The sequence below is a fragment of the Physella acuta genome, unplaced genomic scaffold (genome assembly GCF_028476545.2).
Source record: "Physella acuta isolate Inbredline_101_S28 unplaced genomic scaffold, ASM2847654v3 ptg000219l, whole genome shotgun sequence".
NCBI classification, from domain to species: domain Eukaryota; kingdom Metazoa; phylum Mollusca; class Gastropoda; family Physidae; genus Physella; species Physella acuta.
The window spans coordinates 51,837-78,588 of record NW_026731738.1 but is presented as its reverse complement, the minus strand read 5'-3'; the positions used below and the strand labels follow the sequence as shown (position 1 = coordinate 78,588).

Sequence of the window (26,752 nt, the reverse complement as noted above, 5' to 3'; positions counted from 1 at the left end):
CCTCATCAACCAATATGGCGACATGTTAAAACTAACTTACCTGGACAGCGAGTAGGGGAGAAAAAATCCGTCAAAACAGTTTTCACGCATGAAAGACTTTTCCTAAGGGGGGCAGACCGTGTCAAGGCTAGAGCGAGAACTGTATAGAAGCGGTATGACAACCCGCTCTAGTGAAATGACAACCCGCTCTAGCGGTATGACAACCAGTTCTAGCGGGTTGTAGGAAAGAAAAACCAGACAGGTCTAAGTTCAATAAAAGGTTAGGTCAGTAGAAAGTAGATCTAGTTTTGAATATAGAACCTATTTGAAGGGAAGCCAAACTCTAGCTTTATTTTTTTTTTAACTTCAGTGAAGTATTAAAAGATCTAGGGCCGAGCCTATTTGAAATGAAAGAAACTTTTAGTTTAAATATATTTTAGTGAAGTCTGGTTAATATAAGACTTATTTGAAGAGAATCAAATTTCTAGTTTTCATCTATTTGTAGTGAATCCCATGGGTCTCATTTTAGATGTAGGTTTATTTGTTGTGGTGCAAATGGGTCTAGTTAAAAGAAAAGTTATGTCAATACAAAATAGGTCTAGTTTTAGTATATTAGAAATGAAGCCAACTACTTGTTTTAACATATTTTTATTGAAACTAAAGGTTCTTCTTTTAATGTATTTGAAATGGAGCAAATGGGTCTAGTTTTAATATATTTGTAGTTGGGTTAACAATTATGCTGTTTTAATTTAATTCAGTTTAGCCAGGGGATGTAGGGTTTTCATTTATTTGAGGTTTGACCGAAAAACTTCTCTTTTGTGTAATTTGTTTTATACCAAGAGGTTTACATTTAATTAAATGATACTTCAAGTCAAACAAAGGAGAAGGAAAATTAAAGCAACACAAATTACACTAAAAGATCTGTATTTTAGAGACAGCTTCTTCAGCATTAAAAGTTACACTATCGTAGATTCTAGAAACCATCAAGCTAACCCCACTCCCCCCCCACACACACACAAATCTCTAATCCCCCACTCAACATTAGAAGTTACCCGATTATAGATTACGGCGATTATCTCAGCATGGAACGTTAACTTCTCAGGAAGTGTGGGGCTAGAGATTTGGTGTGGAATGGCGACCTGGGAGTTAACAAAAGATAACAAATAAAATAATTCAACACAAGAACTCACACCCCAGCAGGGTTCTATCCAGCGTGTTTGTATTTGTTAAAATCGTTCTGAATCATCTGCTCCGACCCCCACCCCACATAACACCCGCATATACATTGACGATCCCCTTCTCCCATAATGACACACCCAGACACATATTGCAGACCCCCCCCCACCCCACAACCCTCTCCTCACCCCCCCCCCCCCCACACACACACACAAACCCTCCCTACACACACAAAACCAGCTTTGTTAGCTGCCTCTTGTATAAACGAATCAGATCTATAATTATGTTTTTATTCAATCAGTACTTCACACACGCCCTCCCCCTTTTTCTCCCCCCCCCCCCAACACCCCCCCCCCCCCACCCTTAGCTACCGCCCATAGACGCGCCAAACTCTCCACTCGGTGATTCCTTAAAGACGTAACTAAAAAATTAAACACCGCACGAAGCACCACACACAACACTATATATATACACCTGACACCATTCAAAGCCTCACCGGGTGGGGTAGGACTTGAAGCTACTTCGCTAACCCTTTGGTTCAAACCGTGTTTAACCGTTTGTGTTCAATCGTGTTCAACCCTCTATGTATCCTAGGGTGAACCGCTACTTAGCCACTAGACTAGATATTATTTACGCTGTTTCTTTCAGCCTCCCCACCCACCCCTCACCCCCATTCCGAAACATGATTACCCCCACCCCGGACGATAAAAAAAACTATTAAATTTAATTTAAATATAAAATAATACTTCAACCCCCCCCCCCCAACCACCATCACAACCTCTTCAACGATAAAAAAACTATTAAATTTAAATGTAAAATATATACTTCAACCCCCCCCCCCCCCACCCAACCCCCCAACTATTAATTTAAAAAAAATTTAATATAAAATAGCCACCCAACCCTCAACCCCCGAACCCTTTCTATAAAGGGGGAAAATAATTTAAATATAAAATGTAAAGTTCAACCATTATCCCGGGACACCCCCCCCCCTCTCTCCCCCCCCCCCCCCCCTAAAGAAAAAAGAATATAAAATACTATATATATATTTCAACCATTATCCCCCCCCCCCTTCTTCCCCCAACACTCACACATACATACACAAAGGAAGTTTTAAGAGGACCACAAGGATTAAGATTGTAAAGTTAACAAATTAGCATGGGCTGCAGAGGACAAGACCGCTGACGTTTCTGGGCGCTTGTTGTAGACATAAATTCGCTCGTGCGAGCCAAAATCGATACTTTCTGGTCAACCTGCCCCCCGCTATTGTGTCTATTTATAGCGATCTATTAAAGGGAATGCGCAAACAAGAGTGCGCAAAAGCTGAAGCAACAACGTAAACAAACTGCGTTGCTAATGAAGTCTGGGGATCTATAAAACTTCTTTGTTTCAATGTTCAAAACTTTCAGGCTTTACGATTATTTATTTTTAATCACGACATTCGTATTTTGAAATCGTATTTTAAAATATTCTATTTTTCTAAAAATTATTTTTACAACTTATAATCTCTCCATTACCAATTAACTCCGTCTACTTTATACATTAACTCCTTTTGCTTTATCTAAAAATTAACTCCGCTTACTTTATCTATACATTAACTCTGCTTACTTTATCTATACATTAACTCCGCTTACTTTATCTATACATTAACTCTGCTTACTTTATCTATACATTAACTCCGCTTACTTTATCTATACATTAACTCCACTTACTTTATCTATATATTAACTCCGTTTACTTTATCTAAATATTAACTCCGTTTACTTTATCTATATATTAACTCCGTTTACTTTATCTAAATATTAACTCCGCTTACTTTATCTATACATTAACTCCACTTACTTTATCTATATATTAACTCCGTTTACTTTATCTAAATATTAACTCCGTTTACTTTATCTAAATATTAACTTCGTTTACTTTATCTAAATATTAACTCCGTTTACTTTATCTATACAACAAAGACATCAGTACTCTACTATGCATCTATTTATCCCTCATAAACCATCTTCTATCTTTCAAAATCAATCAAAATTTTTACATACACAAAAATTGTTTGTCAAGTTAATTTTTTTTTTAAATATACTCCTTTCACACCAGCAACAAGTAAAAAATGGAAGAGACATTCTATCAAGGTATACCAACACCCCAAAACCATATACCACAAACAAATAAATGGAGACCATCAAGGCAGTGGCGTAGCTAGGATTTTTGGGCCCCTATGCAAAAAGTGTTAGTGGGCCCCCTCAGAGGCCCCCTCCCGGCGACCGGGGACAAACTTTCGATTTGCATCCCCCCCCCCCCCCTCAGACTTTCGATTTGCACCCCCCCCCCTCAAACTTTCGAAAAAGGGCCCCTATTTGCCTTGGGCCCCTATGCCTTGCTTACGCTAGCTTTACGGTAGCTACGCCACTGCATCAAGGCATACCAACACCCTAACACCTCAAGACCATCTACCACAAACAAATCGAGACCATCATTGCAAACCAATACGCCAAGACCATCTACCACAAACAAAGAAATGGAGACTACAAGACATACCAACACGCCTTTAGACAACAAAACTAAGTCGTGACCCAGTACCCAACATGTGTAACCACATCGTGAAACAATTATCGATACACCCAATCACTTCGTGATCGACTAACTCAATTATTTAAACTCTGTATCGAACCAGCCAAGTCTAGAGGTCGCATATTAAGCGGTATAACACATTATTATTATCTTTAAAAACATAGCATTGCAAGATAGCCAATAATATTTACACACTACCATTTATTAATTAATCTTCCAGTAATTAATTAACTATATCTAAAGGTCACGGTCGTATGTTTTAAAATTTAAAAAAAATAACACTAAGCTCCCAGTTTCTGTAATCGATTTGTTTGTTATGTCCTATGTACCTTTAGAATTCCCCGCTAAATACCAACTGGCATAATTATAAGAACTACATTTAATTAGCCAGATTTTTACCCCCTGGGAAGTCTATTTAGCATCAAACAGCCAGGCAGAATGTTTACAATATGTAAACAGAATTAATACGATGTGAAAACTCATTATTAATGTTATTTTTTGCAATACATGATTTTACAGCAAATGGGGAGAGAGAGAGAGGGGGGGGGGGGGGAATCGTTAGAGAATTAATTAAAAGAATGAGGCATTTTTTTTTCTTTCTTCATGAAAACTTGATGTCGTCACAATCTATTCCTTTAGTGTTCAAATGAATTTTTTTTTAAAGTGCATTTCGTTTAATTTGTCTACTATTTTTTCTATTAGTTGCTAAAAACAAAAATAGATAGGTTAGTGACCTTGCAATCAATACTCACTCAGAATAAGTGGCATTCTGTTCAATTAGGTATAACTGCCTAATGTTCCTTTGATCGAATGCAGGATTTTTTTATATATTTTTTTTTCTTTTGTGATGTTTTGAAGAAAAGATCAATGGGTTTTGAAAGATAAATGTGATATAATAGATTATGTGATATGAAGGAAGGGCGGATTTGGAATAATTGGTGGATTTTGAAGAATAGATACATTTTGGGTTTGAAGGATTGGTTTGAAGAATAGTTTGATTTTGAATAATGAGTTTCGAAAGATAGATGGTCTTAGAAAAATAGATAGGCTTTTAGATAGATGGGTTTTAATGGGTAGATGGATTTTAAAGGTTAAATGGATTTTAAATAGATTGATTTTAAAGGCTAGTTGGATATATTTTAAAGGATAGTTAGATAGATTTTAAAGAATAGCTAGATAGATTTTAAAGGATAGTTAGATATATTTTAAAGTATAGTTAGGTCGGTTTTAAAGTATAGTTAGGTCGGTTTTAAAGTATAGTTAGATGGATAGATCGTTCAAATCAAGACTTGACCTTGAGCATTGATGTCTGTGTTTGTTATTGTTCTCTCTGGCGCGGAAATGTTGAACAGTGAATGAAGGGTACTGGTGGGTAACACAGAATATAATGAATAATTAATACATTAACTAACTAATGGCGTACAGAATATATAAAGCGTAGCAGTTACTGATGGTACTTTATATCTGTATATATATATATATATATATATATATATATATATATATATATATATATATATATATATAATTCAACTGTATAGACTGAAACCCAACTCTATCCTCTCTATTTGTAAACTTTCCTAAAGGTTTAGGAACCATTTTCATTTGTATGAACACCGATGTTGAACATAAAGCATGCTAGGTAATAAAAAACAATTGGCGTAATAGTGCGCTTGTACAGTTTTTTTTTATACATGTTGAAATGATTTCTTTAATAATTGTGTTCGGGGGGTGGGACTGTTGCAATTTCCGGGAGGTGGCACTTCTGAGAATTGTGGCGTAACAGGAAGGCGACGAGCCATGTGACTTGGAATTTGTGATTGCGCGGCTGCCACAGTACAATACATTGTCATCTGCCCCCTGCCCACAAGATTGTGTAAAGACAAGTGTTGCGCAAATAACGCGAAATCAAGAAAAAAGTCTGTACATACACACCCACACACAACCATATCACTAAATGTACTAAACAGAGACAGCGCATGCGCATACAAACCAGAGCTTCTTTCAGGCACCTTATTGAGAAGAGGAACACAGGCTCACACACCCCCCCCCCCCCCCACCGGAAGCTGCTTCCACCGCCCACCCCTCCTTCCGAACATAAAAAGAAGAAAAAAATAATTTCACATAGAAATTATATGTAGACATATTTCAATAAGTATCCGCCCACCACATGGACATTTAAGTGCGGCCCCACGAAACGTTTTAGTACCCCCCCCTCCTCCACGAAAAAAATGTCTGAAAGAAACACTGATACAAACCTACCCACCAATTTAAGACTGATATTGTACCTACAGAATTAGTAATGGTGGAAACTACCTAGATCTATATAATAAGCGGTACATATTGTCGTGACGCTAAATTTAAAAAAAGACTGAAGTCGTACCCAAAATGCTGAACAAAGTTGACAGCTATGAGTAGGTCAGAAGTATCCATTGAGTGTTAGAGTTCGATATAAAGATCTTAACACTTTCCAGCCACTGTCAATTCATTGGTTTTTTTATGGTTTAAAAAAAAATTCGATCAAGGGAGGTAAATCTGTCAAACTGAACCAATAACCATAAACTAGATGTATTCGGGCACAGGGGCGACTACTTGAGTACGTTGTTACGAAAAAAAATATACATATTGTATGTAAAAAAAAAAACAAAAAAAAAGTATTTTATATTTGCCAACGGAAATTAAGCTTTCATTAAGGACAGGATCAAGCGACAAGTAAAGAAGGAGTAAATCACGTGACAAGACAAGTTAGAAGAAATCATGTTTACTGGGGTGCATACATTCTGTAATAAATCAATATATCTCAATATTCTGTAAATAAACGAGGGTGAAACTAATAGGAAAAAAAATAATAATAATAAATTCTTCAGTGATTTTGTTTACCCTAATCCGTTCACTGTAATATTTTATTTCGTGGCTTTATTTCCCTAACGACTGTTTTTTTTTTTTTTTAATTGAACTTCTAAAAATAGGAAGAGATGGCTAATTAAAAACAAGTTTACAGTATCGTTGATTTAGGCATTGGGTTAAGATCATGGTTAAGGTTAAGAGTGGTGCTTTATTTATAAATTTTACTCAATTTAATTATTGGTTTTAGGACTAAAATTATAATCCCCTCTCCTTTTTTGAGAGTCATTCGTCGAATATTTGTGAGAGTAAATAAACCTATTATTTTAATACTTCACTTTTTAACACGGATTAAAAGTTTCAAAAGTTAATATTTCACGGAATACCGTTAAACCACAACATATCATTTGTAACTATAAACACGGTGTATGGCATTAGTTCTCAATATATTTCCCACAAATACCCAAAATAATCATCACGTAATTGGTTTACCCCACGATGTCCATTCTGTTTTGTTTAAGAACTATGGAGTAAAGTCTAAAACAACTAAACAAATGTTTATTTATACAGACGGCTTGTTCTGGGAAGTACTCGAACACAAAGTCAACACGGGTCCGGTGTGGGTCGGTGTGGGTCACGTAGGCTAGGGTCAAGATGGACTCAGCTCATTACAAAAGTAAACAGTAAAGAAAGGTAAACCTCGTTTAAACCCTCGTAGGTCAAATGATGAACGTGGTGTAAACTAAACTTGGCAAATAGACTTGACACAAGATTGACACACATACTTGACGTGCTAGTTACAAACATATTGGAAACAGATGCACATACACATAACCTGATACATAACGTGACACATTAAAAAATGACATACAAACGTGACACACAAACGTGACACACTGATGTGACACATAACATGTCACACAAAACTGATACTTAAACGTGACACATAATAAAATGAAAAATATACGTGACATATAGACGTGACTTACTTTGACGTTACACAACATGTCACACAAACATGATACGCAAGCGTGACTGACACAAAAATATGACACACAAACGTGACTTTTAAAATTTACCCACACGTGAAACACAAACGTGACACATAACATGACCCACAGATGTGACAAACACCTGTGACGTTTAAACTTTACACACACATGTGACATACAAACGTGACACACAAATATGACACACACAAAACTGACACACAAACATGACACACAGACGTGGCACACTTTGATGTGACACAACATGTCACACAAATATGATACGCAAACGTGACACAAACGTGGCACACACAAAAAACTAACACACAAACATGACACACAAATATGACACACACATGTGACACATAACATGACACACATACCAGACACAGTCTTCACACAAAAACGAGACGTTTAAAGTTGACACACTGAACGTGACACACAAACGTACAGATAAAACCTTGACACAAAAACCGTGACCCAAAAATGACCTACCACATACAACCACCAACCAGTGAATCAGAACAAGGGGAGGTAAATTAAACGACGGTATCTCGTGAGATCAAATACCACGTGACTAGGGCGTGGTTACATAACATCACAATGGCGGTGATTTACATCAATGAAATTCTACTCCCCGTCGGGCAGTTCAATGGTTAAATATTCAAATAGAATTGCATTAAGTCGTCATAAAAAGCAAAACTGTTGTCTAAGCCACACACAGACACACTCACACACACACACAAAAGTAGAAAAACAAAAACAAAAAAAGCCTCATTTTGTCCACAATTCCATCTTTGCCTTTGTATGTCAGAATTCAATAAATCAATTTAAAAATGTATAATTTAACCAAGATATATTTTTTTTCAATCAGTGCCAATTGGTTTTTTTTCTCGCATTAGCTACTAGTTAAAATAAATTATGCTTTCACATTGAAAGTAAAACTTATAATTCAAAAAAGCTATTCCTCAGCAATGTTCCCTCTAAGCTGCGCGGTTGCGCGGTTGCGCGGCCGCACAGTAGTTTTCAGCTTCCGCGCAATCAGTTAGTAGAACACAAAATTCACGTTGCTCACTACCTTTTCCCTTTAGATGGATCTTTGTTCCTCAGTCATGATACATAACATAGTAAAGAAAATCCACTTGTCCGAGCTCGGGTTAAATAAAAAAAAAATTGCACAGCACGTTTTAAAGACAAAGAAAATAATCCACTACTAATGCGTACCGTTTTAATGACAGGGCCCTAGGGCTAAGCTAGGCAACCTCGTCGATAGTATGTGTTCAATTGTGTTCAGTTGTTGGGAGGAGAGAGCGGGAGGGGGGAGGAGTTGGGGGAAGAGAGGGGGTGGGGGCATTCCTGTCACCTGCATGATACAGCCCCCATTGAGCAGGACGCTGGTTTTCTTAAGTTTTGTCAAGTAGTTGTCACGTCTGCTTTCGTTAAACATGGAAGATTAGGACCCTAAAAATTGCCAAGAAAGTGGTATTTTTATAGCTCTCATACTGTATATAATATATATATATATATATATATATATATATATATATATATATATATATATATATATATATATATATATATATATATATATATACATATATATACATATATATAGTGTTTTTTTCCAGGTTGTAGATAGGGAGTTAACCAGCTGTTCAATGCCCATGTCAGTCAAGCATTTGGTCAGGTCTTATCCTAATAGCCGTCAGAGAATTTTTAAAAAAATTTTTAGTCACTGTTATATTAAAATAACGATGTTTAGGTTTATGAGCCATACAGGCGCATTGTTAACATCAGAGTTGAAATGTTAACAAACTAAAAACTGGTATGCTAACCCCGATGTGACTCTCTCGGCGCTAATTGTGAGCACTGTTTCAAACTAGACACACTACTACTGTGTTTTATTTATTTTACAATTAAACTATTTTGATCAAAAGCTTATTTATTTCATTTACCAAAAATAAATAAATAAATAAAGTCAATTTAAATTTTCTAATGCCATTGTTTTCATTTATTTAAATACTGTATGTTAAAATTTGGAATGACGTACTGTGTATATGCTATACAGAAAAGGTCATTGATTTATAAACTGACATTTTTGCTAAAGGTTAATGACCTGGATGGCACTGGGCGAGGTACAAATAAAAGTGGTCAGGGAGAGTCCAGCTAAGGCCACTATGTGCGGTCAGAGTGTCCATGCATATTGTATGAGGTATACTGGCAGCGGAAATGGTGCCAGAAGAACAAGTCAGTCAGTGACGTCACTAGATGACCAGAGAATATGAGAAAATGGGAGAAAGATCATTAAAGTAAAGAGGGTGGGGGGGGGGGGGGGCGGGGTGAGGTGGGGGGGAGGTGGAGGGTGTCAGTGATAGACGAACGACTGCAGACAAGAGAAAATGGACAAATTTTATTTACGTTCCGTTATTCTAGTCAAAATGAATGCCGTTTCAATTCTGAATAATCTTGTTTTTCAACAATCAAAATGACAAAAAAGAAAAAGAAATGATTGATAGGGCTTTTTGTTTTAGATTATGAAAATACTAAGCTTACGATATATCATAACACACGGTACTTAATCCAATCCAGAAATAATGTGTTGTTTTGTTTTTTTTTTCAAAAGTACCACAGTCTTACGTCCTCAAGGTAGCCCACGCCAATATTTACAAAACTCTCATGTACAGCGCATGCGCAGAACACTACAAACAACAATTTTTCCCCAACAGCAAAAACCCATTAAAACCACCCCAGTCGAAACTTCCTTCAAGCTTTTCTTCTTTCTCTCTTCCAAAAAATAAAAAAAATAATGTTTTAATCAATTAGCAAATAATTAGCGAAGTCGCAACTTGATCAATACCCGCTGTTCGCGAAAACCTTGTTTCCATCGTTCTCACAGCGCCCCCTGTCTCCCAGCATCTTGCGCCATTATTTGCGTGTCGATTAATTTTTTTTACCCGCGCATAATTTGAAGGTAAGACTGCAAGACACAAGAAGCGCAGCTCTTTGAATCAATGCGACAAAGACCGTCTTTCAAATGTCAAAGTCGTTGGAATCCAACTCGGAATAAAAGAGCGTTGGTTTTTTTTACTCCGGCTATTTTATATTTTGCGGGCATTCATATTTTATTCTAATGATTGTATTGTTCTTATCATTATTTTAGTTCCATGTTTCAGTACTTTAGTTATCATTTTGTTACTTACATTTCTGTATATTTATTATCATTATTTTACTCCAGTTGTATAACTATTATCATTACTTTACTCCTGTAGTAGTATAACTGTTATCATTATTTTACTACAATGGTTGTAAAGTTGTTATCATTGCTTTACTCTTGTAGTTTTATAGCTGTTATTTATTATTTTACTTACGTAGTTATATAGCTGTTATTATTTTACTCCTGTAGTTGTATAGCTGCTATTATTATTTTACTACCATGGCTGTAGGCCTATATCTGTTATGATTATAAATGATGTAAATTCATATTCAAAGCTATCAACATAAATCAATCAAGTTAGCACTCTCAGATCCCCCGATATCGGGATCCCTAACACTCTCAGGTCCCCAAGTATCGGATCCCTTTCACTCTCAGATACCCCCTAATCATTGGTAACTGACTCTCATGGACCCACTGTTCTGGCACCTCTATCAGGCACATTACCCCCTCCCAAATCCACCCCAGTTGCTTTGTTGTCCACCCCATTTTTCCCCCCCCTCTAAAGCTTTGTCCTCTTATAGATATTGTCCCGATGTATTTGTCCCCTCCAGTCCTGGTCCTAATTCGGCGTTCCCGAAGATTTTTTATATTTTTTTGCTTTGACCAAACGTAAAGAATTGAACAGCTCTACTCTAACCCAAATTCAAAGCGAGGGAGTATTCAATTCTCAATGGTAAAGATCTACAAAATAGTCGAAAAGGTCCATTCATTTTACCAACCCTCGCCTACAGATCTAGATGGAAAGAAATGGAAATAGGCCAATGGGACTATTTGATGTCAGGTACGGACACGCTTGAATGGGCTTTTTTCACCCATGTTTTTTTTGTGTGTGTTATAGATTGAAAAAGATTTAACGCGAATAGTCGCTGTTTAACCATTTCATATATAGGTATATTATAGATCTACTTATAGATATACAGTAGACCAATTTCAGTTAATTGTTTGTCTAGATATACCATAGACCAATTTACAGCTAATTGGTTGTCTAGATATACAGTTGACCAATTTACAGCTAATTGGTTGTCTATATATGCAGTAGACCAATTTCATTGTCTAGATATTTTGTAGACAGACGTACATATAATTACTTATCTAGAAGTTTTGTACCTTCGACTACGGCTCATCTAAATATGTTATTGACGAATCAACAACTTATGTCTACTCTATCTACGTGTAATCGGTATCGGTACCTAAATGTAAGATGACAGTCTACACCAAATTACATGAGACCTTAATGTAAGCTGACAGCATATACCAAATTACATGAGACTTAAACGTAAGCTAAAAGTATACAAAAATCTCATGACCTAAATGTAATCTGACAGTATAGGACCTACACCAAAATACATGAGACCTAAATATATATATATATATATATATATATATATATATATATATATATATATATATATATATATATATATATATATATATATATATATATAAAACATGTCATAAAATGTTCACTGATATTAATTTGGCAAGAGAGTTAAAATACGCTTAGTTGTGTATCAAGCAGCTGTCTTATTTAGCTATCTGATTTTAAATCTTTACCACCTTATGATAAAAATCCATTCGAAAATGAAGAAGGAACTAAAGGAGCAGGATATCAAGAAATATGTCCAAGTTTGTGTGATATCAGTTTATGTGATCCATCCAATGATCACATGCAGGATCTGACAATGTAGGCTAGGCCTAGTCTAATGTTATTTACTCACTGGTTGTGTTTGATAAGCGAGGTCAAACAATTTTTTTTTAATCCAGTGCCACACGTTTCATTATTTTAAGTACAGCTCTCTTTAATAAACATTGTCTTACGGGAAGCGATGAAAGCAATGTACAGCTTGTGCGTGTGTCTGTCTTAAGGACAAACGTAAATTTTCATTGGAGAATAAATGTCGAGTTTATGAGTTTGTAAAAAAAACAAGCTTATGATTTGAACCTTAAAACATTCATTGAGATAGTGAAAACAAAAATCGACATGAAACTTAACGAATTGTGTGTATTATTGTTAAAAAGTGAAAATTTGGGAGCCCTTAAAAATTGGGGACGAGCTAAGGCCAGTGTTTCTTCCAGACTTTTTTCTCCGGGGGGGCACTTGAAATCTTCGGGGGGGCGGTAAACTTTCTTCGGGGGGGCGGACACTGTTAAAAGTATATATTTTCTATATAAATTATATAAATTTCATTTCGTTCGGGGGGGCGGTAAAAAATTTTCGGGGGGGCTTCGCCCCCCCGAAGAGATGCCTGGAAGAAACTCTGGCTAAGGCCTCACGACTTCAATTTCGGTATACTTGAGATAAACCCTACCATGTAATTTATTGCAAACACTTGGCGTCTAGATTTGGTTTTAATTATTGTTAACTTGGTACATACAAACATTGTTGCTATCCAAACTGTCACCTCCAATAACACTCTAAAACACAATTCTTACCTTACAAAAACGTTGTGTTTTCGAACGCACAGACAGCCGGATCAGTAGGGATATACGATTTTCTATTTTCTTGGGGCTGTAGTGCTCTCAAGACCTTTGCGAATGGAGCAGAGCTAGAAGAGGTCGAAGACTTAAAGTACCTCGGCAGCTATATATCAGCAAATGGCAGCATGGAGAAAGAAATTGCCACCAGAATAGCAATGGCAGCACAAGCTTTCAACAGACTCGCTAAGATCTGGAAATCATCCTCACTGCAGCAGGGAACTAAAATAAGGATCTACAAGTCTAATGTACGTTCTGTACTCATCTATGCTGCAGAGTCATGGAAACTAAACAAGAAAGGAGAGAGCCGACTCAGAGGTTTTGAAAGAAGATCCCTCCAACGCATCCTCAGAATAAAGTGGGACGACAAAGTCCCGAACAAGGAATTATGGCGAAGGACAGGATTAAACGACACTGTGTCAGAAGTTCGAACGAGGAGATGGAGATGGCTGGGCCATGTCCTACGCATGAGCAAAAGAAGACTCCCCAACATGACGCTGAAGTGGACTCCGCCTGGAAAGCGAAAGAGAGGAAGACCAATGGGAACATGGAGGACAGAGATAGAAGAAGAAGTGCAGGCTACTGGCAAGACCTGGCATGAACTAAAGTGGCTCGCCCAAGACAGAGTGGAATGCCGGAGATATGTTGTTGCCCTATACTCCACAGGGAGTGATGAGGATTAAGTGTAAGAGTATAGGGCTAAAGGGTACGGTCTATCACTAGCTGGTCATTTCTTGTTAACAATTAGGCGGATTAGTCATAAACAAACGTGTAGTAAAACTTGTTTTTTAGTTTGTTTTGATGAGATTTAGTTTTTTTTTTCTGACACAGGCTGATGAACCCATTTATGTGCTAGAAAAAGTATTACCCTCAGCCCCCCCCCCCCCCCCTCTCCCCCTTAATCCGCCACTGCACCAAGCCTCGTGAATTTTGTGAAGGCGTCGAAAACGCCAAAAGACGCGAACAGCACTGGTATATAAAAGCTACACAATCACTCCACTAAACGGTAACGTTCAATCGTGTACCTTCTTGCACTAACTTTTGTAAACAAAATATTATTCGCACGCAGCTATTGAGCTGGCATATCATTAAAAATAAATATGTATGTGAATCGTTCTGAAATCCTGTTTAATGTTGTTCTTTTTTTTTCGAATCACAATCACCGGTGCGTGAAAATTGATTTCTAATTACTAAACATGTTAATGCCGGATCGACGCTAAACCCCTGTTTTTAATTCCGTTTCACGACCTGATTTTCTGGAATTTGTCTGAGCCCGTCCAGTTTTATGGGTCCCAGAGCTGGGGTCTACAACCCCTCGACATTACCTCGACAGACCCCCTGTCTGTACACCCCCCCCCCCCGATGATGAGGAAAAGTAAAAGTAAAGTTTCCTTTTCAAACCTGACGGTCTATGGGGCAAGTGAAGTAGAGATCACTTGTTTATGTGACCTCGGCATATGAAGAGATAGTGTGGTCAGCACTATGCCCAGCCGCCTTTACTCTCCCTAACGTGAGTTAGGTACCCATCAGAGTTGGGTGGACTCAAGGACGGTCTACTGACTTGAACCCGGATTCGAAGTCGAGAGTTACGGGTTAACAGTCCAGCTCTCTCCCACAGATGAGGAACCTAACCCCAAACCTAAACACAAACATATAGCTAGCCCTAACCCCATCTCTAAACATACATCTAACGCTAACCCTAACCCTGAACCTGACCCTAGCCCTAACCCTCACCCTAACCCTCACATTAACCCTAACCCAACAGTAACACTAACCTGAACCTTAACTTATCCTTAACTGGGTGGGGGAGGGGGGGGGGTAATTAACATGGGGGTAATTGCCGGGGAGAGTAATGTCCTGCTCCCACTAAAACTCTAACGGGTACCTAACGGGTCCCAGAGCCCACCGAGTGTGTATGTGTCCAGAGCCCACCCAGCTCTCCCGGGTCCCCCACCCATCAGAACGGATATATTATAGTACAGCAGCCTTTCATACAAGGTCGTACTATCTTTAATACCTCGAGGTCACATAAACATTTCTTCGTCTTCTTTATTAACTGTAAGTTAAACTGGACTTCATCAAACGCAATTAATTTTTAAATGTTTAATTTATATAACTAATGAATAAACAGAACGTGTCTAAATTTTATAAATAAAACACAATGAAGTCTTACCTTCAAATAGTTGTCAGTATCGCTGAGTCCAAACAAAATTAACGTTGTTAATAGTTCCACAATTTAGACTTGTTGTTTTACAACAGTCCAAGATATAGGTCTAGGTGAGCGGCTAATCTTAAACGTTTCCACAATCTCTCCCACTAGATCGATATGATTGATTCCATTGATTCACTGGTTAAAAGGGGTAGGGGTCCAGCTGATCGATCATTGGTCGGTGCCAGCACGCCACCCTACTCAGGTGATGTTTACGGGCTGGGGTAGGTTCCATTAGTCACATTACTCCCCCACACCCCCACACACCCCACTCCAAGATCAACGAACTGTGCCCGTGCATATCATACGATTTATTTTTCATGCCATGCCGAACCTTGGCCCGGTTGTATCCACGTCTACCCCAGTCACGAAGTTTCGCAATTGAATTAGTTTCAAAGTCACGTGACGACAATAAAAAAAACAAATCACGATTATTTATAAATAGAACCAAGCTGGGACGTGGGGTCATCCATCGGTCCTATCTTTCTGGATCAAGGTTACCCCATCCATCTATCCACCCATTCACCCACTTCATATCCGTGAGACATTCAGACACATCGGGTTTTTTTTTACAATAAACACATTCTTCTGCTCTAGCAGACGGACAGTTTCTTTCAGGCCTTTTTCCATTTCTCCAGGGAGAGGGAGGGGGTGGGTAGGGAGGAGAACACGTTCGCCCCCCCCCCCCTGCTCTCCATTTATTCACTTCCCATTCATGATACATTCCAACACAGTTGTTTGTTTTGTTTTTACAATAAATTTATTTTTCTGTTCTAGCTAACGGACATTATATTTTTCATTTCTCCGATTAGGGGGGAGGGGGGACACGTTCACCCCCAACCCAACCCCGCACGAAAAAAACATACGTTTTTAAAAAAATAATAATATACTTTACTAGTGACTAGTGACTCCCCCACCCCCTAGGTGTTCCTCCCCCTGCCTGGCAGTTTCAAGTACCTCCTCCCCTGGGGTGGGGGTGGGCGGTCGGGTAGAGGGAATATCTGAAAGAAACCCAAAATGGGCATGCCTGTTTGACACCGCAGTTATCTTTCAGTAATGACTGCGGTCAATGAAATAAAGTTGTAATTAAATAAGGAAATTGTTAGGAAATTATTGGAGCCCAACCGCTGATCATTGTAGGCAAACGACGTAATCGATATTATAGATCTACCATCGGTTCGTTACTGGTTGCAATTAATGTTAAGTGTATGGAGGGTATGTGAGTGGGCGTGTGTGTGGGTTTGGTGATGGGTGGGGCTTGGGTGGTGTATGTGTGGGTCGGGTGATGGGTGGGGGTCGGGTATGGGTTGCGTGGTGTGTGTAGGGGGGGGTCGGGTGAAGGGTGTGAGTTGGTTGGTGTGTGGGGGTCGGGTGGTGTGCTCGGGAGGGGGGTCGGGTGATGGGTAGAGGTTGGATGGTGTGTGTGGGGGTCGGGTGATGGGTGAGGGTTAGGTGCTGTGGGGGTGGGGTCGGGTGATGGGTGTGAGTTGGGTGGAGTGTGGGGGTCGGGTGATGGGTGATGGGTGGGAGTTATGTGGTGTAGGGGTCGGGGTCGGGTGATGGGTGTGGGTTGGGTGGTGGGCATGTGGGTCGGGGTGGTGGATGGACCTGGTGGTGGGTGTTGGTGCGATACGGGTGGTGGGGCATGTGGGTCGGGGTGGTGGGGCATGTGGGTCGGGGTGTGGGGCATGTGAATCGTGACAACAGCCTTACAGACACGACATGAGTGTGTGTGTTGTTTCTGGTGTCACATGACCCGCGTGTCATCACGCCCCGAGGTCACGTGATGAAGCCCCTATTCGAAATCATGGAACCATAATGTTTACGTCATACACCATACACCCCGCTGTCTAACACTTCAACCGCATTTTGGGCGTATAGAATAAAATAAAACGGCTGATTTGGTTCGATCTGCTATTGGGGATCGCCGTTAATGATTTTGCAATCTTGAGCAGGGGGGTGGGGGGCAGATTTGTGGCAGATATGTGGTGGGGGTTTAAATAATCGGTGATAGTGACGTGATATGACTAACCACATACGCTTGTTCATACGTTTACAGCAGGGGTCTCCAAACTACGGCCCGCGGGCCGGATGCGGCCCGCGAAGTCCTCTCATGATGTCTCATCCGGCCCGCGTAGATCTTTTTCTCCAAGGAAAAATCGTTTGTTGGTGATGGCTGAGGAAGTTTGCCCAGAAAAATCGTAGACATGCCTGGAAGAAACTGGCCCACGAACTGAAATTTGATAGTTAATGCGGCCCTCGGACTGAAAAGTTTGGAGACCCCTGGTTTACAGTGTAGTAAAAAAAATGTCAATAATAATCTTATAACGATCACCAGTACATTTAATATATCGACTAAGTCTCGCATATCATTAGAAACGTGTTACAAAATTGATCAAATAAAAAAAAATTTTATTGTTAATAGAACTAAGACAGCAGGGGTGGACTAGCCCGCCGTTCTAGCGGGTAAAATCCAGGTGGGCCCCCAGTAAAATATATCGGTGGGCCCCTGGAAAATTTCTCGGTGGGCCCCCAGGAAAATATCTCGGTGGGCCCCCAGGAATGGTCTTGTAATTGTCCTGTTAGTGATGATTTTTGTTATTGGTATCTTACTATTTCTTCATTCCAAGGCTTAAAATTCAGGATCTGATGGGGAAAAAAAGCACAATGAAAATTTCGATCTGGGGTGTGGGTGCCCTTTTAAATTTTCCCGGGCCCCTCGGACACATCGATTCAGTGTTTCATACAGACATTTCTGCGGGGAGGCACTTGAATATCTCGGGGGAAGGGGGGGTGGACTAAAATTTACGGGGGAGACGACGACGACACACACTGTTGAAAGTAAATATTTACTATATAAATTCCAGTTCGTCCGGAGGGGGGGGGGGGTAGATTTTCTTCGGGGGGGGGGGGGGGGGCTCCCGAAGAGATGCCTGGAAGAAACTCTGCATTGATTCCATCCCCAGTAAGACAGTCCTGCACACAAGTGATACGCACACTATGTGATCTCATTATTCTGATCTGCATACAGATTCTAGTTTACGACTTAACGATAAATGTCATTGTTCGTTAAACAACATGAAAGCAATAGCAGGTGGGAACATTCATTCACGCCATTTAAAGCAGACCGCTTCACAAAGCAAAAAACTGGACAAAATAGTTTTCTTTTTTTTTTTTTAATGTTACACTTTTGAATCTGACGGTCCTTGTCCGTAAACCAAAACAAAAAAAAAAGCCGTAAATTTTAAAAGTTTAGCTTGAAATATTACAATCTGGCAACTCATAAGATCACTGCTGTAGTAGAGCCAGCGACCAGCGCGCGCAGGTCACCACATGCGTGCCAGCGGTGCGCGCCAAACGTGATGTTGAATGTGTTGGTATAGAAACAAAAATGTCGGCTCCTTCACGTGATAATCTTGTGACCTTACGGCGGCGGTGTCGAGGTTTCTTCGTCATCCCTATTGTATTTTACCCCGGGGGGACAGGGGTGCTAGGGAGAATTACGTACACTACTATGTAGCTAAAGTTTCAAAGCGTAAGTTAAGAACAAAAATACCTTCCAACGCATGACTGATTTTCTTTTTAAAATATATAATGTAGGCAAGCAGGCCTATTCAACCCCCCCCCCCCTCACTACACACACATTTTCTCTTCAAAATGTGCACGTAGTTCCCCTGCACAGTCCGCAATCGTGCTAGGCTAACATGGCTAAATAAATGCAGACAGACACGCTTTATTCGTTGGTTATGAAAAGCAGTTACTTCGAGAAAAAGATTTAGTTCCCTTGCACATTAAAAAAAATAAACTGAATTTAAAATAGGTACCTGTCGAATACTACACGGAGATTTTTTAAAAAGCTTTTAAAAATTGTCTTTCATGTGATCATAGCCCGTTCGGTGGCTTATTTGAAAGTGAATTACAAAATGTCTATACGAGTGACTCAAAAGATTGCTTTTTCGTTTGCCGTAACTCTTGAATCAAAATGCAAAAAAGGTGAAAATAAATAGGTTTCTAGCTTAGGTACCGAAATATTGCGTACGATTTTAAAAAAATCAATTGCAACTCTAAATCATAGGCGAAGAGGTGAGGTGTTAAATTTGTTATGTCTGTAATCATTATTGTAGGTTTAGAGTAGACTGCCCTTTGTTTATATGTTAACCACTAAAGAATAGTCTGTTTCTTTTGTGTGAAGCATGAACTATGTGCGCAAACTTTTGTAGCGAAGAAACTAAAGGGGGAAGTGGCATATTCGGTAGGTTGGAAATAAAAAGGTTAATATAAGGGAGGTACGGGGTATATTACTACATTGCTAGTCTAGTGTGCATGGTATAACCATCATGTTTTCATGTCCGTTCCCAAAATATATGGGGCAAACGAAGTAGAGTTCATCTGTTTCAGAGACCTCTGCATATGAAGAGATGATGTGGTCAGCACTATGCCCAGCCGTCTTTGCTTTCCCTGACATAAGTTAGGTACCCATCAGAGCTGGGTGGACTCAGGGACGATCTTCTGACTTGAAACACACTCGCAACTTTCAGGATAGTGGTCAAGCTCTCTACCGCTAGGCCACGCCGTCCCATGCATCACATAATGTGATCATCAAAACAAGAATGTGTCCACGGACTGAATGTGTTGCATGTTGCAGTTGGTCCCAGCTGGAGTTGATCTTCACAGGTTGTAATAAATGACGTCATCGACGGTCCATGCCTGTAGCTCACTAAAAGTGTGGGGGGATGGGGGGATAATCTGAGAAGATCACTTAAACTATAGTATAGATAATACGAGAGTTTCAACAGTGTTGGATGGTTATTGCTGATCGTTTCTGTTGGACTTGCAAATAAGGCTTTATCACCCCCCACACACACACACACACATAGGTGTGACAGGAACGTGTGACTGGCTAATCCCTTTAACCGTTAGCCTGGTCACAGAGCCAAGTAAGATGGGTAGGTTTATAAGGTGGGTGAGTACACACAACACTACCAGATTTACGGTCACGTGATGTCTGCATTGTAGGTCTCGTGAGGGCTAACGGCAGAGGCGTAGCGATGGGGGGAGGGGTACATATGTCCCTGGGCGCCGACTCTAGGGGCGCCAAAATGGGTTGGGAAAAAAATTAAAAGCTCATTTTAGCTTTAGTTTTCAATTATAAATATAAATAATATATGGTGGGGCGCCAAATTGAAAGTTTGTACCTGGGCGCCGGGAGGGGTCGCTACACCTCTGGGCTAACGTCCTAATTCCAGAACACCTACACGACACAACGATATAGCGTCGTTATCTCTAATTGGCATTAAGTAGGTAATTGAGAAACGGATGGTAACGAAAGTATTACTTCCTGAGTTAAGTAGATTGTATTGTTATAAAAAGATACACTAGCATCCATATTACCTGAACGTTGGACTAGTTATTCTAGCAGAAGATTGTTGTGGGTTTTTTTATATATATATATATATATATATATATATATATATATATATATATATATATATATATATATATATATATATATATATATATATATATATATTCAGGTTTTGATAAACAATTTTAACAAAACAAAATAGCTAAAGATATGGATCGGTAGTTTAAAATAGGAAAATTGCTATAATGGTTAATGTTACCAGTAAGAATGGAAACGTAAACAAACGTAGTACATAATATAGATTATCCCCCTTTACCTACATTCCCCCCAAACACCGCAACACACTAAAAGCTCCAGCGTAAAATGTAAACAATGAAACCGTTCACTGAATGGCAACAATAAATGAACATACCTGAAGCACAGTCCCCTCGCGACACACCTTTATCTGCTCAAAGGGAGGAACAAACACACACAAAACAATAGAGGTGTGTAACAATAGTTGTGTGAATATCCAACACTATCAACAAGCGGCCGACCTCACGTGAGCTGCGAATGTTGTTATGCGCGATTCGCTTCAGTGACATGTGCTAATGCCGCGGCTTTAGTGGGGCACGCTGCGCCGGCAGGTTGCGCGGTGTATCGTCTCCGCTGGCTCGCTGCGTGCGGACGACACGATGCAGCTCTATTTATAGCTGGCGATAATTTAGAGTATCGATACTGAAAAGGTTGGGTTTCTTTGAAATTTCGGTTTTGCGTATTTTAAATATTGCAACGTAGTCATTCTCAAATGGACTTTTAAAGCATACACACAATAAAGTGAAAATACAATGGTTTAAAATACGTAAAGTATACCCCAACAATACTAAACGCATAAGTACATTAGGTCTATACCTGACTTATTGTTGTCCACATTTGGCGTCATATTGTAAGGTGACTTAAGTGCCAATGTGTGACAAGAAGAGGGGGAGTGTGCAGAAAGTGTGAACCTATATATATATATATATATATATATATATATATATATATATATATATATATATATATATATATATATATATATATATATATATATATGTATATATATATATATATAGTTATTTTTTGCTGTTGTAAATTGGGGGGGGGGGGGTAAATAAGATTTGTAAATTGTAATTAAATATACCAGTCCTATAATAGGGTTGGACTGGCTATGTCCGAGAGGTCCGGGAAATGTTAAAAGACGCCCACAACTCCAGATTAAAATTTTCATTGTGCATTTTTTCCCCCATCATAGCCTCATGATCACGCTCAGCTTGACGGAAACTATCGCGACAATTTTTTTAAAGCACTAATAGGCCTAGACCAGCACCGTTACGGGGGGGGGGGGGACTTCTTGCCAAAGGGGGGACCCACATGGGGTTTTTCAGGGATAGCCCACCCCTGCTTAAGTTCCAACTCTCATTTTAAAATGACGATGGGAGAAGGGGGGGGGAATCATCGGAATGGCGTCACGTTATTGAAGGAAGAATCCTCATGGGCCCATCCTTTCATCAGCCCTTTAGGGGCAGTCCATAGAGACAACACGTTTTGTAAAAATATATTTGCCTTCCCCCCCCCCCAATGATCCCTCCTTCTCGATATAATAACCTCCCTACAGTCTACCACTCTGACACCCCCCACCCCACCCCACCCCCCCACCCCACACACACACACACACACACACACACACACACACACACACACACAAATTGCAATTTTTGTTTTCAAAAAAAATTATCTTTAAATGACATATTTTTTAAAATAAAATTTAAAACAAAAAAGCAAAACTATGACGCCTCACTTTCTGAAACCTTCATTACCAAGCATCATTACCCCCCCCCCCCCCCACCACACACACACACAAATCCGAAAATAAACAACCCCTTTCTTCTATAAAGCAAATGGACGAAATGAAAAATATTCAAAATAATTAACTTTTAAAAATTCATCCATGATTGAAGTTTGCAGTTCATGTTATAAGACCACTAATTATTCGGATCTGCAAAGTTGTGCATCGCTACACACGGCACTCCGCATATTTTTTTTTAGAAAACTGTCTCATTAGCGGTCAAATGTGTCAAACAAAAAAAAATATTAATTGAATTAATTATTATAATTTTTTAATCTTAAATTTAATATTTTAAGAAAAAAGAAGAAACAGTCTATTAATATTTGTCGGTGCTAATGAGATGTATGCTCATTACTGAGTCCAGTTCATACGTCAAAGCTAAATCATTTTCCCATCATAGCCAGTATAGCGGTCAAATATTGCAAACAGAAAAAAATTAATTGAATTAATTATTATTCATATTGTTTAACCAAAATTAATATTTTAAGGAAAAAGAAACAATTTATTTATATATGTCGGTACAACTAGTGAGATGTGTGTCTTGTTCATACCTCAAACCAAATCAGTTTCCCGTCATGGATAGATGGATGTGGATGGGACCGGAAAGTGAACTCGGGATTTTAACAGGAACCCACGTTAGGATCACTTGTTGCATATTGTATCACTTCCTCTCCTCCCACCCCTACATTAACCCCCCCCCCACACACACACACACACACACACATACACACACCATTCCCTTAAAGTGGGGTACTTGAGACTTTTGGAATAGTGCACTTTAAATAAATTTCCAAGTGGATGGCGGGTGGGGGTGGGCTTGGTTAAAGTATGTATATATATATATATATATATATATATATATATATATATATATATATATATATATATATTGTATTTTTCTTTCTTGTCCGGTAAAGGACGTGCTCCAATGGTAGAGGGGGGGAGGGGGGTTTAGTGCCCCACCGAAAAGATGCCTAAAACAAACCCTGTATTTTTTTTCTGAGATTATCGGTTTTTTTTTCTCCTAGTAATCGGTTGGTTACAAAACAACCAGATGCACACAATAATCCTGTTGGTCGAGTATCGATACCATCCAGAAAAAGCTCACCGGCTGCTGCGATACACGAGTGAACCTTTATTGCGATCATCAGTGTAGACACCATATTTACTGCATTAGTAAAAAGGTAGTATCGATATTCTGTCAAAGAAAATATATTAAATCTTTTTTTTTTCAAAATTGTTTTTTTTTAAAGAATGACATAAGTGATATACGGCATTGAACAGGTCGCGAAAAATATGTGGATTTCATATCACATTCCATGGGACGCGTGGCCTAGCGGTAGAGCGCTTGACTCGAGTTCGATGCCGGGTTCAAGTCGGTAGAACGTTATGATGGGTACTTAATTCAAGTTAGGGAAAGTAATAGCAGCTGGGCATAGTGCTGACCACACGTATCTCTTCGTATGCCGAGGTCTCTGAAACAGGTCGTCCGTAAATGACGTCATACTCGTAGGGTGGAGGGGGGGGGGGGGGTAGGGGTTGATGGTCTGAAGTCTCATTTTTGCATTATAAAAAAGCAATATTAGAAAACGAATTTTAGCAGGGTTTTTTTTTGCGTTTTAGAAAACTGTTTTATTAAATTATTAGATAAATTAATTAAAATAGTCTATGTTGACAGAGTTCAGACAAGATTATATATATATATATATATATATATATATATATATATATATATATATATATATATATATATATATATATATGTGTGTGTGTGTATGTGTGTATGTATGTATATGTATGTAGGGAAAGGGAAAGCATTAAACCCCAAGACAGCATCCTGCCTACGCTACTGTTCAAGTGTAATGGAAGACTTGACTGGCATAGAGAGCCACCCAAATGGAACGGCCTACAGCACCGCTGGCCTGGGGGAGAGCTACATCTACCCACCTGTTGGGGTATACCAGGTACAAACCTGACCTACATCTAACCCACTATGTTGTACAAACCTGACCTACATCTAACCCACTATGTTGTACAAACCTGACCTACATCTAACCCACTATGTTGTACAAACCTGACCTACATCTAACCCACTATGTTGTACAAACCTGACCTACATCTACTTACCTGTTGTACAAACCTGACCTACCTACATCTACCCACCTGTTGTACAAACCTGACCTACATCTACCCACCTGTTGTACAAACCTGACCTACATCTACCCACCTGTAGTGATTTACCAGGTACAAACCTGACCTACATCTACCCACCTCTTGTACAAACCTGACCTACATCTACCCACCTGTTGTACAAACCTGACCTACATCTACCCGCCTGTGTTGTACAAACCTGACCTACATCTACCCACCTGTTGTACAAACCTGACCTACTTCTACCCGCCTGTTGGGAAATACCAGGTACAAACCTGACCTACATCTACCCGCCTGTTGTACAAACCTGACCTACATCTACCCACCTGTTGTACAAACCTGACCTACATCTACCCACCTGTTGTACAAACCTGACCAACATCTACCCACCTGTTGTACAAACCTGACTTACATCTACCCACCTGTTGTACAAACCTGACCTACATCTACCCGCCTGTCACGCTACACTGGGTACAAAACGAATCTACATCTATTTGGCTGTTGTGCTGTAATGTAACACTATAAGCTGCATACCTCAACAATAGACGACTTGGTGAACTATACGTTTATCATCCTTGACCTCATTTTTTAAGTTTGTGTATTTATGGCTTCACTTGTGGCTTGGGGATTATAACTCAGACGAGATTATCTCTGTTAATCCGATTAACGGATTTTTTTTTAAATCGTGAAAAAGTTCAATTTCAAAACTCGAATTCATTATTTTTAAGGGGTCATCCATTTATGACGTCCACACAGGTGGGGGGGGGGGGGGGGGTCCGAAAAAATTAACTTTTGTGGACGCGTGTGGACTAGTGGAGGGGGGGGGGGGGGTTCGGTCAATGTGAACGTCCACTTTCAAAATTAAACCACAAAATACTTACATTTGATAATTTAAAAATAATTTTTTAAATGATAGAAAATGTAGATTATACATTAAATCCACAGTTCTCGTGGTAAATGTATCAGAAATGTAGCTGTTTACCGCCCAAGAAAAAAGCTTTTTTCTTTTACAAGCGGAAGGGGATGGGGCAGTGACAGCGGCAATTTTCTAAAACAATTCGTGGTATTTCAAGTTTATTTTTTAACATTCAAACAACTGTAACTAAATCATAGTAGGCCTACATCTTTATTTTGTGTCAAAGCCGAAGATGATATAGATCTAGTCACTTTTTCAAAGTAACCACGTTACAATTAGATATTGAAATATCAGCGCGTGTATAATGTGCTCGCTTGTTCAGGTGTGTAGGGTTAACTGTCAGCGCGACCACACAAACATAGGGGAGAGGTGGTTTGTTATGGAAACACATGCAGCGTAAAGTTGAGTAAAAGTAATATAATGAAATCACGTTGATTACCCGAATTTACCCGAACCCATATAGTCGTTGATAGCTAGAAAGCCACACATGACGATAAAAAGTTCGGTTTAAAGTAAAAAAGTTCAATATAAAAAAAACTATGACTGCCTGCAATCTCTGACTATGAAAAATGGTGGGTAAAAAAACCTTTAAAATCGTGAGGCAGCTTTCACAGCGTCCATGAGCGATCACTCTTCAATAAAGAACAATTTTAGATTGTCTTTAGATAGTCTTAGCACATTCACACGAAACGTTTACACGCCGTAGACTTAAGGACATCTTGGAAAAGTTATTATTTAGGCCTAGTAATAGATGTTAGCAAAAATAACAAATCCCTATATTACATTATCAGTTAATGTACACATTGCATGTAAATGAATTACTGATTTTGCAACATGTTTGGAGAGGTCTACTAATTTTTTGTGGACGTACAGATTTAGGGGGGGGGGTGTTCGTCGAAAATGGACGCGTGTGGAAGGGGGGAAGGGGGTTCTAAAAATCCAAATGTGTGTGACGTCATAAGTGGATGACGACTAAACGTGTTTGTTGACGGAAGT

General features: G+C 39.2%; 1 protein-coding gene across 2 annotated transcripts in view; it reads right to left on the bottom strand.

Moving 5' to 3' along the window:
* LOC131937710 (uncharacterized) overlaps nucleotides 1–21,415 on the bottom strand; it is a 59,123-nt gene extending 37,708 nt beyond the window's left edge. The window contains exon 1 of one of the 2 annotated variants that reach the window (XM_059295312.1): nucleotides 21,235–21,415. The gene's annotated coding sequence lies outside the window, so the exon portion shown is untranslated. Of the gene's footprint in view, nucleotides 1–15,421; nucleotides 15,600–21,234 lie in introns of those variants that run through there. The other variant, XM_059295313.1, reaches the window with a different exon arrangement.
* Between the last annotated feature and the right edge of the window lie 5,337 nt (nucleotides 21,416–26,752).